General features: G+C 40.1%; 2 protein-coding genes across 22 annotated transcripts in view; one reads left to right on the top strand and one right to left on the bottom strand.

Annotated features, from left to right (window-relative positions):
* ENOX1 (ecto-NOX disulfide-thiol exchanger 1) overlaps positions 1–12,407 on the bottom strand; it is a 509,205-nt gene that overhangs the window by 4,146 nt on the left and 492,652 nt on the right. The gene's annotated exons all lie outside the window — the stretch shown is intronic.
* Positions 1–12,407, top strand: part of LOC140701136 (uncharacterized) — a 53,889-nt gene that overhangs the window by 31,235 nt on the left and 10,247 nt on the right. Inside the window, exon 4 of one of the 9 annotated variants that reach the window (XR_012080030.1) lies at positions 9,533–10,129. The exons of the other annotated variants lie outside the window; for them this stretch is intronic. The gene's annotated coding sequence lies outside the window, so the exon portion shown is untranslated. Of the gene's footprint in view, positions 1–9,532; positions 10,130–12,407 lie in introns of those variants that run through there. 9 annotated transcript variants of the gene reach the window in all.

Here is a 12,407-nt window from a genome sequence, read left to right as displayed (position 1 = left end):
GCTAGCTTTGTGGGCCAGCATGTGGTCAATTCTGGAGAATGTTCCATGTGTATTTGAGAAGAATGTGTATTCTTGCTTTTGGATGGAATGCTCTATGAATATCAATTAAGTCCATCTGGTCTAATGTGTTATTTAGGGCCTGTATTTCCTTACTAATTTTCTGTCTGAATGATCTGTCCATTGATGTAAGTGGGGTGTTAAGGTCCCCCACTATTGTGTTATTGTCAATTTCTCCTTTTATGTATGTTAACAATTGCCTTATATATTGAGGTGTTCCTATGTTGGGTGCATATACAATTGTTATTTCTTCTTAGATTGATCCCTTGATCATTCTGTAGTGTCCTTCTCTGTCTCTTGTAACAGTCTGTATTTTAAAGTCTCTTTTGTCTGATATAAGTATTGCTACTCCAGCTTTCTTTTGGTTTCCATTTTCATGGAATATCTTTTTCCATCCCTCTACTTTTAGCCTGCATGTGTCTCTAGCTCTGACATGGGTCTCTTCTAGACAACATATATATGGGTCTTATTTTCATATCCATTCAGCCAGTCTGTGTCTTTTGGTTAGAGCATTTAATCTGTTTACATTTAAGGTAATTATGAATACATATGTTCTTATTGCCATTTTGGTAATTCTTTTGGGTTTGTTTTTGTAGGTCTTTTTTTGTTTTTCTTTTTGTTCTCTTTTCTTGTGATTTGATGACCAGAGAAGTTCCTTTAACATTTGTTGTAAAGCTGTTTTGGTGGTGCTGAATTCTTTTAGCTTTTGTTTATCTGTGAAGCTTTTGATTTCCCCATCAAGTATAAATAAGAGCCTTATTGGATAGAATATTCTTGGTTGTAAGGTTTCCCCTTTCATCACTTTATAAATATATCATGCCACTCCCTTCTGGCCTGGAGAGTTTGTTGAAAAATCAGCTTTTAACCTTATGGGAGCTCCTTTGTATGTTATTTGTTGCCTTTCTCGTGCTGATTTTAATATTTTCTCCTTAATTTTTGTCAATTTGATGACTATGTACCTTGGTGTGTTCCTCTTTGGGTTGATCCTGTGTCGAACTCTGTGTTTCTTGGACTTGGGTGACTGTTTCCTTTCCCAAGTTAGGGAAGTTTTCAGTTATCTCTTCAAAAGTTTTCTCAGGTCCTTCTACTTCTGGGACCCCTATAATGTGACAACTTCATGTTGTCCCCGAGTCCTCTTAAACTATCCTCATTTCTTTTCATTCTTTTCTTTTTTCTGTTCTGCAGTAGTGGTTTCCGCTAATCTGTCTTCTAGCTCACTGATCCATTCTTCTGCCTTATTTAGTTTGTTCTTGGTTCCTTCTAGTGTGTGTTATTCATTTCAGTAATTTTATTCTTCAATTCTGTTCTGGGTATTCTTTATATTTTCCAGCTCTTTGCTAAAAACTTCACTCTGTACATCTGTACTCCTCTTGAGTTCTCTGAACATCTTTGCCATCGTTACTTTAAGCTCTTTCTGAGATAAGTTGCCTCTCTCCTCATCACTTACTTCTTCTCCTGGGATTTTATCTTGTGCCTTGGCTTGGAAGATATTCCTCTGCCACCTCAGTATTGTCTATCTTTCTATTTGTATTTCTAGGTAGGTTAGTTAACGTTTCTCCACCTTGGAGAAGTAGCCCTCTGTGGGAGATGTCCTATGCATCCCAGCAGTGCACTCCTCTCTTGTCACCCAAGGGCCAGGGTCCAGCTGGTACCAGTATAGAATCTGGCCTGTGTTGGTTGATTCTTTCTGTACTTTGGGATTGCTGTTTTCTTATTTCTGGTATCTGCCCCTTGGTGGATGAGGCTGGACTAGAGGCTTATGCAGATTTCCTGGAGGGAGTCAGTGCCTGCCCACTGCTGGGTAAAGCTTGGTCCTGGACCTCTGGTGGGTACCTAGAGGCGTTTGTGGCTCAGGAAGTCTGCTAATGGGTGGGGCTATGTTCCCACCCAGTATGTTGTTTGGCCTGAGGCTTCCCAGACCTTAAGCCTCTGAGCTGTTGGGTGGAGCTAGGCCTTGGTGCTAATGATCCAGTCAAGATGTCAGCCTCCACAGCTCATGTTGATGAACACTCCCAGGATGTCCACCACCAGCTTTTATGTCCCCTGGGTGAGCTGCAGCTGTCTCCTGCCTCCCTAGGAGAGCTTCCAAAACCAGCAAGCAGGTCTGGCCCAGGGTCCTGTGAAATCACTGCTTCTGCCCTTGAACCTGGTGCATGCGAGATTCTGTGTATGTTTCCTAAGAGAATGATGGATATCCTGGAGTTAAGCCCTGCTGGCCTTCAAAACCACATGTCCTGGGGTCTCCTCCTCCCAAAGCCAGAACCCTGGGCTGGGGAGCCTGACGTGGGGCTCAGAACTCACACTCCTGTGGGAGGGCCTCTGTGACTTAATTATTCTTCAGTTTGTGGGTCGCCCACCTGGGGGGTATGGGGCCCAATTATATCATGAGCACACCCCTACTTCTGACCTGCTGTTGTTGACTTTTATGTTTTTAGTTGAAGGTGATCTTTGTTGCTAGGTTCCAGTCTTTTTTTTTTTTTTTTTTGATGGTTGTTTAGCAGTTAGTCGTGCTTTTCTTGTAGCTGCGAGGAGAGGTGAGCTTGTGGTCCTACTATGCTGCCATCCAGCTTCCCTGATGCCCATGCCAACCCCAGGCCAAGAATGGAGAGTTGAATCAGACAAGCTTGAAATTTAATCTGGGCTAGGCCCTGAGCAATCTTTGTGACCTTGGGCAGGTCATTTAATAGCTGTAATTCTGAGGCTGAAGGAATTACAAGATGGAGGAGTAGGAGGACCTTGCCAAACAACCATCAATAAAAAAGACTGGACCCTACCATAAAAGATATTCTGTAAGTAAAGACATAAAGAAGGAACCACAATGAGATGGTAGGAGGGGGTGTGCTCATGATGTAATCAAATCCCATTTCCCACCCCTGGCTGGGTGACCCATAAACCAGAGCATAGTTATAGTGCAGAGTAGCTCCCATAGAAATGAGAGTTCAGAGCCCTGTGTCAGGCTCCCCAGCCTGGGGGTCTGGCATCTGAAAGAGGAGCGAACAGAGCATTTGGCTTTGAAGGCCAGTGGGGCTTAATTGTAGGAGCTCCACAGGACTGGAGAAAATAGAGACTTCACTCTTAAGGGGTGCACACAAAATCGCACACGCACTGGGACCAAGAGCAAAAGCCGTTAACTTTATAGAAGCCTGGGCCAAACCTACCAGCCAGTCTTGCAGAGTCTCCTGGGGAGGCTGTGGCTCACCCCGGGGACATAAAAACTGGTGGAGGCCATATCAGGGGGTATTCATCTGCATGAACTCTCCTGGAGGTTGACATCTTGCTTGAGTCATTAGCACCAAGACCAGGCCCCACTCAACAGCCTATGGATTCCAATGCTGGGACGCCTCAGGCCAGACGACAAACTGGGCGGGAACACAGCCCCACCCATCAGCAACCAAGCTGTCTAAAGACTTCCTGAGCACACAATCACCTTTAGATATGGCTCCAGACACAGCCCTGCCCACCAGAGGGCCAGGACCCAGCTCTGCCCACAAGTGGGCAGGCATCACTGGCCCCTCCTACCAGGAAGCCTACACAAGCAAAGCCTCTAGGATCAACCTCACTTACCCGGGGGCAGACATCAGAAGCAAGACAACTAGGTCCACAAATGCAGACCACACCCTACCCTGGGACCAGCTGGCCCTTGGGTGACAAGAGGGGAGTTCAGTGCTGGGACATATAGGACGTCTCTTGCAGAGGGCCACTTCTCCAAGGTCAAGAGATGTAACTAACTTACAACATGCATAAGAATACAAATAAAAATTTAGACAAAATGAGGCAGTAGAGGAATATATTCCACACAAAGGAACAAGATAAAAATGACAGGAGAACAACTAAGTGAAGTGGAGATAGGCAGTCTATCCGAGAAAAAGTTCTGAGTAATGACAGTAAAGATGATCCAAGAATTCGAGAGAAGAATGAATGCAGAGAAAGAGAAGTTAAAAGTTTTTAACAAAAAGTTAGAAAATATAAAGAACAACCAGAGTTGAAGAATTCAATAACTGAAATAAAAAATATACTAGACGACATCAATAGCAGAAAAAATGAGGCAAAGTAATGGGTCAGTGAGCTGGAAGACAGACTAATGGAAATCACAGCTGTGGAACAGAATAAAGAATAAAAAGAATGAAAATAAATGAAGACAGTTTAAGAGACCTCTGGGACAACATTTAGCACATAAACATTCACATTATAGGTCCCAGAAGGAGAAGAGATGGAGAAAGGGCCTCAAGAGGTAATAGCTGAGCACTTCCCTAACCTAGAAAAGGAAATAGTCACCCAAGTCCAGGAAGTGTAGAGAGTCCCACACAGAATTAACCCAAAGAGGAATGCACCAAGATGCACTGCAGTCAAGTAGACAAAAATTAGAGATAAGGAGAAAATACTAAAAGCAGCAAGGGACAAGAAACGACATGCAAGGGAACTCCCATAAGGTTAATAGCTGATTTTTCAGCAGAAGCTCTGCAGGCCAGAAGGGAGTGGCACGATATACTGAAAGTGATGAGATGGGAAACCCTACAACCAAGAACACTCCATCCAGTCTGTCTCTTGTTCAGATTTGATGGAGAAATCGAAAGCTTCACAGACAAGCAAAAGCTGAAAGAACTGAGCACCACCAAATTCTTTTGGCAGAAAAGGCCACAACTAGAAACAAGAAGACTATGAAATGGAAAAGCTCACTGGTAAAGGCAAACATACAGTAAAGGCAGGAAACCATCCACACACAAGCTAAAAGGCAAAAGTAATAAAATCGTCTGTATACACAATAAACTTTTAAGGGATCCACAAAACAACTAGATGTAGAATATGATATCAAAATTAGTAATCATGAGGGAAGGAGAGTACAAATGCGGAGTACTTAAAATGAATCTGAAGTTAAGAGATCAGCAACTTAAAACAACCATATGTATACTATATAGACACACATATGGCTATATGTATATGTATATATGTGTGTGACTGCTATACCAAAACCTCATGGTAACCACAAACCAAAAATCCATCATGGATATACACATGAAAAAGAAAAAAGGATTATATTAAAATGAATGTATGTATGTATATGTAAGACAACTATTATGCTGTACACCAGAAACTGATACATTGTAAATGGACTACATACTTCAATTTAAAAAAATGAAAAAGGAATCCAAACATAACACTAAATATAGTCACCAAATCACAAGAGAACAAAAGAAGAAAGGGGGAAAAACACAGCTACAAAATCAAATCCAAAACAATGAACAAAACAGCTATAAGAACATACATATAGATAATTACCTTAAATGGATTAAATGCTCTAACCAAAAGACATAGACTGGCTGGATGGGCACAAAAATAAGATATATACATGTATATATATATATATATATACACACACACACACACATACATACATGCTGTCTACAGGATGCCCACTTCAGCTCTAGAGACACATGCAGGCTGAAAGTAAGGGGATGGAAAAAGATATTCCATGAAAACTCAGATCAAAAGAAGGCTGGAGTAGCAATACTTAACATCAGACAAAAGAGACTTTAAAATAAAGACTTACAGGAGACAAGGAAGGACACTACAGAATGATCAAGGGATCAATCTAAGAAGAAATAACAATTGTAAATATATATGCACCCAACATAGGAAAACATCAATATATAAGGAAAATGTTAATGGAGATAAAGGAGAAACTGACAGTAACACAGTAATAGTGGGAGACTTTAACCCCACAACTTACATCAATGGACAGATCATCCAGACAGAAAATCAGTAAGGAAACACAGGCCTTAAATGACACTGCAGAACAGATGGACTTAATTGATATTTATAGAGCATTCCACCTGAAAGCATCAGAATACACATTCTCAAGTGCGCATGGAATGTTCTCCAGGCTAGATCACATGCTGGCCCACAAAGCAAGCCTTGGTAAATTTAAGAAAATTGATATCATATCAAGCATCTTTCCTGACCACAATGCTATGAAATTAGAAACCTACTACAAGAAAAAAACTGCAAAAAATACAAACGAATGGAGGCTAAACAATATGTTACTAAACAAACAATGGGTCACGGAAGAAGTCAAAGAGGGAATTAAAAAATAGCTGGAAACAAATGAAAATGAAAACACTATGATCCAAAAGCTATGGGACACAGCAAAAGCAGTTCTAAGAGGGAAGTCTGTAGTCATACAAACTTACCTCAGGAAACAAGAAAAACTCAAACAACTAACCTTACATGTAAAGCAACTAGAGAAAGAACAACAAACAAAACTCAAAGTTAGTAGAAGGAAAGAAATCATAAAGATGAGAGCAGAAATAAGTGAGACTAAAAAAATAATAGAAAAGATCAATGAAACTAAAAGCTGGTTCTTTAAAAGATAAACAGCAGACTCATCAAGAGAAAAAATGAAGAGGGCCCAGATCAATAAAATCAGAAATGAAAAGGAAGTTACAGGTGACACCAGAGAAATACAAAGGACCATAAGAGACTGCTATGAGCAACTATATGCCAATAAAATTGACAACCTAGGAGAAATGGACAAGGTTTTAGAAAGGCATAATCTCCCAAGTCTGAGCCAGGAAGAAATAGAAAACATTAACAGACAAATTACCATCACTGAAACTGAATTAGAAATTAAAAAACTCCCAACAAATGAAACTCCAGGACCAGATGGCTTCACAGAGAAATTCTACGAAACATTTAGAGATGAGTTAACACCTATTCTTCTGAAACTATTCCAAAAAATTGAAGAGGAAGGAATACTTCTGAACTTATTCTGTGAGGCCACTATCAATTACCCTGATAGCGAAACCAGACAAAGATATCACAAAGAAAGAAAATTACAGACCAATATCACTGATGAACATAGATGCAAAAATCCTCAACAAAAAAACTGAGTCCAGAACTACATTAAAAGGATTCAAGTGGGATTTATCCCAGGCATGCAAGGATTTTTCAGTATCTGCAATGTGATATGACACATTAACAACTGAAGAATAAAAACCATATGATCATCTCAAGAGATGCAGAAAAAGCTTTTGATAAAATTCAACATCTATTTATGATAAAAACTCTGCCATGATACTATCCATAGAAAATCCTAAAGATGCTACCAGAAAAGTACTACAGCTCATCAATGAATTCAGTAAAGTTGCAAGATACAAAATGCCTGCACCAAAATCTGTTGGATTTCTGAACACTAACAACAAAGTATCAGAAAGAGAAATTAAGGAAACAATCCCATTTACCACTGAATCAAAAAGAAAAAAATACCTAGGACTAAGCCTACCTAACAAGGTAAAAGCCCTGTACTCCAAAAAGTGTAAGATGCTGTTGGAAGAAATTAATGACACAAGCAGATGGAACGATATACTGTGTTCTTGGATTGGAAGAATCAATATTGTTATAATGACCATAGAACCCAAGGGAATATACAGATTCAGTGCAATCCTTATCAAATTACCAATGGCATTTTTTATGGAACTAGAACGAAGAATGTTAAAATTTGTATGGAAACCCAAAAGACTCTGAATAGCTAAAGCAATCTGGAAAAAGAAAGGAGTTGGAGGAATCAGGCTCCCTGACTTCATACTATACTACAAAGCTATAGTAATCAAAACAGTACAGCACTGGCACAAAAAGAGACACATAGATCAATGGAACAGGATAGAAAGCCCAGAAGCAAACCCACACATTTATGGTCAATTAGTCTATGACAAAGGAAGCAAGAATATACAGTGGAGAAGACAGTCTCTTCAGTAAGTGGTGCTGGGAAAACCAGACAGCTACATGTAAAAGAATGAAATTAGAACATTCTCTAACACCATATACAAACATAAACTCAAAATGGATTAAAGACCTAAAGACACTAAAACTCCTAGAGGAAAACATAGGCAGAACACTCTCTGACATAGATTGCAGCAATATTTTTTTGGATTCATCTCCTAGAGTAATGGAAATAAAAACAAAGATAAAAAAAATATGAGTGTGTATATGTCCATGAATGACTGAAAAATTGTGCTGAACACTGGAATTTGACACAACATTGTAAAATGATTATAAATCAATAAAAAATGTTAAAAAAATAGGATCTAATTAAACTTAAAAGCTTTTGCAAAGTAAAGGAAAGGAAACCATAAAATGAAAAGACAAACTACGGAATGAGAATACATATTTGCAAATGATGTGACCAACAGGGAATTCATTTCCAAAATTACAAACAGCTCATACAGTAACAAAAAAAAAAAAAACTCAATCAAAAAATGGGCAGATGATCTAACTAGACATTCCTCCAAGGAAAACATACAGATGGCCAACAGGCACATGAGAAAATACTCAACACTGCTAATTATTAGAAAAATGCAAATCAAAACAACAGTGAGTTATCACCTCATACCAATAATAATGAGCATCATTAAAAAGCCTATAAACAATGAATGTGGAGAAAAAGGAACCCTCCTACACTGTTGGTGGGAATGTAAATTGGTGCAGCCACTATTGTGGACAGTATGGAAGTCCCTTAAAAAAACTGAAAATAGACTTACCATATGATCCAGCAATCCCACTCCTGGGCATAGATCTGGAAAAAAACTCTATTTTGAAAAGACACATGCACCCTAGTGTGTCTATTTACAATATTTACACTATTTACAATAGCCAAGACATGGAAGCAACCTAAATGTCTACTGACAGATGACTGGATAAAGAAGATGTGGTATATGTGTGTGTGTGTATGTATATACACCCACAATGGAATACTACTCAGACATAGAAAAGAATGAAATAATGCTACTCGTAGCAACAAGGATGATTATCGTACTAGGGGAAGTAGGTTATATAGAGAAAGACAAATTATCATATGATATTGCTTATATGTGGAATCTAAAAAAATAATACAAATGAACTTATTTACAAAACAGAAACAGACTCACAGAGAAAACAAACTTAAGGTTATCAAAGGGGAAAGGGGAGGGAGGGCTAAATAAGCAGTTTGCGACTAACAGATCCACACTACTATATGTAAAACAGATAACCAACAAGGACCTACCGTACAGCACAGGAAACTATACTCAATATCATGTAATAACCTATAATGGGAAAGAATCTGAACTACATATATATGTATAACTGGGCCACTTTGCTCTACACCTGAGACTAACACAACATTGTAAAAAAAAAAATCTATACTTCAATTTTAAAAATTAAGAAAATTAAAAAATAAAAGTACAGACATTAATAGTTTTTTGCTCCCTTGATAGTCCTTTGATTATTATAATTTAAGATTAAATATTTTTTCATTTTAAAAATTAGCTGTAATTCTCAGTTTCTTCATGTGTGTAACAGAAATAACAATCTCTTAGTGTGGTTGTGAGCATTGTATGTAAAGTGTAACCAGGGCCTGGCACAAGTATGCTTTCTATATTTATATCCATTTTAGGCAATGCTGATTGGCTACTACATGGTAGCGTAAAACCTTCTGTTGTAGGCAGGACAAGCTCCATGCTCAGAAGCCAAAGAAAACAAGTACAGAGAGAGACACGTGGTCAAGCCGTTGTTAGCTGGTCCAGAAGGCAGTATTCTTAAGCTTCATGAGGTCAAGGTAACCTCTTAACAAGTCCCCTTCTTTGTTTTGGAGGACAGCACAGGGAATCTATGTTCGGCTCCAGTCCCCAGTCAAATTCAAGTGACACCCCTGGGATAAACAGTCCTTTCCCAGATCAAGCAGAGGCCACAGTGAAGGTGACAGATGGAGGAACAGCCAGCCCAACCACAGCCTTGTTTCCAGCATAACTGTCTCCTCCCTTGGAAAAGTGGGAAAGAAGCCTTGTGCTACTTATTAGGAACAATAGAAAAAGTTGAATTCTTGTTGGGAAAATAAAGATCTGATCTAAAGATTATGTCTTTGGAGGAGGCCAGCTGGGGTCAGGTCAGGCCATCCCACCCAGCAGCCCCACAGCTGACTGTGAAAAGTGCACCAACTCACAGTCACTGAGACCCTTTTCCTTGCCAAACGCTTCTGAACAAATTTTCTTTAATTCTCACCACACTCCTATAAGAGAGGGAATAATTTCCAAATGAGGGAACTGAGGTCCAGAGAGATTAGGTAACCCAGGCAGTCAGTGTGGAGCTGGGGCGTCAATCCAGGCTCCCCGGCTTTGTTCTTAGACGCTGATGCCAGTCGTCATGGGGGACGGGGACTGGAGATAATCTACTTGGTCACTGCCTCTCTGCTCACAGATGGGGACCATGGGGCCAGTGTCCGAGTACAGGAGGACAGGGCTCGTCTGTGATGAATACTATTTTACAGTGATACCAACATCCATAGCAAGAATCTGGAAGTTCCCAACTCCGCCAGCTCATAAACTTCCTGAGTCCTCCTGTGGGCCAGGCACAGAGTATGTGCTTTAAGTGCATTATCTCATCAAAAAGCTCATTAAACAAGCAAATAAACCCTTCACTTGCTGGAAGGAAGAGATATAGAGGCAAAAGACTGGATCCTAGTCATGGAATGACCATTAACTAGCTTTACCATCTTGTCTAAGTCACTTAATCTCTTTGGGTGTTTTTTCATTGACCTGACTCGGCAATTGGAAAGAAGTCCATTGAATGCTCTAAGGACCTGGATTTGAGTCCTGGCCCCACCACATATCAGCACCGGTCCATGGGCAAGCCATTTAAAATTCATCTGTCCACTAGGTTGTGGCAAAGATCTCAAACTGAGAGAATGTGATAGGTCTTTTGTGTACTTTAAAGCACAGAACAAATGGCAACCAACACTTAGAAGCACTTAACTGTGTGCCCTATACAGGTGTGAATGCTTTTCATATATTAAGTCATTTAATATACGTGGTAACCCATAAAAACTCATTTTTATGGACTGTAAGACTGAGGCACAGAGATGTTACATCAATTGTCGAAGGTCACACAGCTAAGAAGTGGTGAAACTCAGATTTGAAATTCTCATGACTATTTAGTTTGAATAACCAATTAGCCAGAAATTAGTGGAAATTAGTGTCCTTAAAAGTAATTAACCCTCACTTGCTGTTGGTAGTGCAAGGTAACAGCTTGATTCTACCACGAAGATGTAAATGATGTGGCCAGAGATGTGTCACAATTACAGAACAGGCGCCTCAAATGAAATCCTACCTAATGTGTCCATTTAACGAGGCCAAATTCTAAAGCATTTCCTTAAAGATGTTTGTATCTCATGCGAGAAGAAAGATCAAGGAGTAACTGCTTTCATATTAGTTTGATGGCTTTTAAACCTTTCCCCTACCCTGACAAAATGACCTGTATGACAAATGACATTTTGGAGCTTTCAAGACAAATTCAAGAAAATTCAGTTTGTCCTGTTTTACCCTACAGCCACAGAATTTTTACTTTACAAATACCTTCATTTACTTTAATTCTGTTTCTTCTCCTCCTCATAAAAACATGCCAGCTCCTGCAATTCTGCCTTCACAACATCCTTTCTGTTCCTACCAATCATTCCTTGGTCTTGAGAACTGAAAGAGCCATGGAATCATCACATAAAACAAAGCACCCAGACCTCACCGGCTGAGCTCAGAGTGAAATGTACCCATTTCCCCACCAGTCATGCAGGAGTCCCTTGCCCGAATCCCGCCTGAGGTCAGGGATTCTCTCTCAGCTCCTGCCTGTCATAGATGGAACACGGGCATCCGGGGAAGGGCTGCTGCTCGCCCAGCCTGTGAGTGGAGGGGCTTGGACTTGCTGCAGGGTTTCTGATGCTGAATCCAGCCCTGCTCTCACCGCACTGCTTCCGCGCCCTCACAAGGATACTGCGAGGCGCATCGGAGACACGCGGTTAAGAACATCCCGTGCAGTATTACGATATAGGTCAGAAACGTGCTATGACTGTGAAATCTCATTTTCCCAAATACCACTTACCAGTGCTCTAGAAAGTGGGGAGGACTGTCATAAACATGATGCTTTTATTACCCTCTTACCCAGCTGGCTTCTGTTCCAAGAAATTGGTGGGCTGTGTCTTTTTAGTCTTTGATGTCAGGAGACCCCTCCACTCCTGTTTTGTTTAAAATTTCTGAAGTCTAACATATATTCTTTGAAAAAGGATTGATTTGCTCTAATTAAAAAGAAAAAAAAAAGATGAGAAGGAATAAAGGCTCCTTGTAACCAAAGGCCCTGTGTGCTGGTAACGCCACGCAGGTAATTTGTCAGATGCGCTTGATTTGTTTTCTGATTTGCTGACTCTAGCCCAAGCCCACAGCTTCCTTGCCAGGCCTCTGAGCACATGTATAAATTGACACCACCGTGCATAAATCAATTTTACTATGGGGATCGTTGGCTCCATGTCCCATATTAGTCAGGCAAGGGAAGCAAGT

The sequence above is a fragment of the Vicugna pacos genome, chromosome 14 (assembly GCF_048564905.1).
Source record: "Vicugna pacos chromosome 14, VicPac4, whole genome shotgun sequence".
Classification (NCBI taxonomy): Eukaryota; Metazoa; Chordata; class Mammalia; order Artiodactyla; family Camelidae; genus Vicugna; species Vicugna pacos.
The sequence above is the reverse complement of the archived record's forward strand: the minus strand, read 5'-3'. Positions and strand labels throughout refer to the sequence as shown.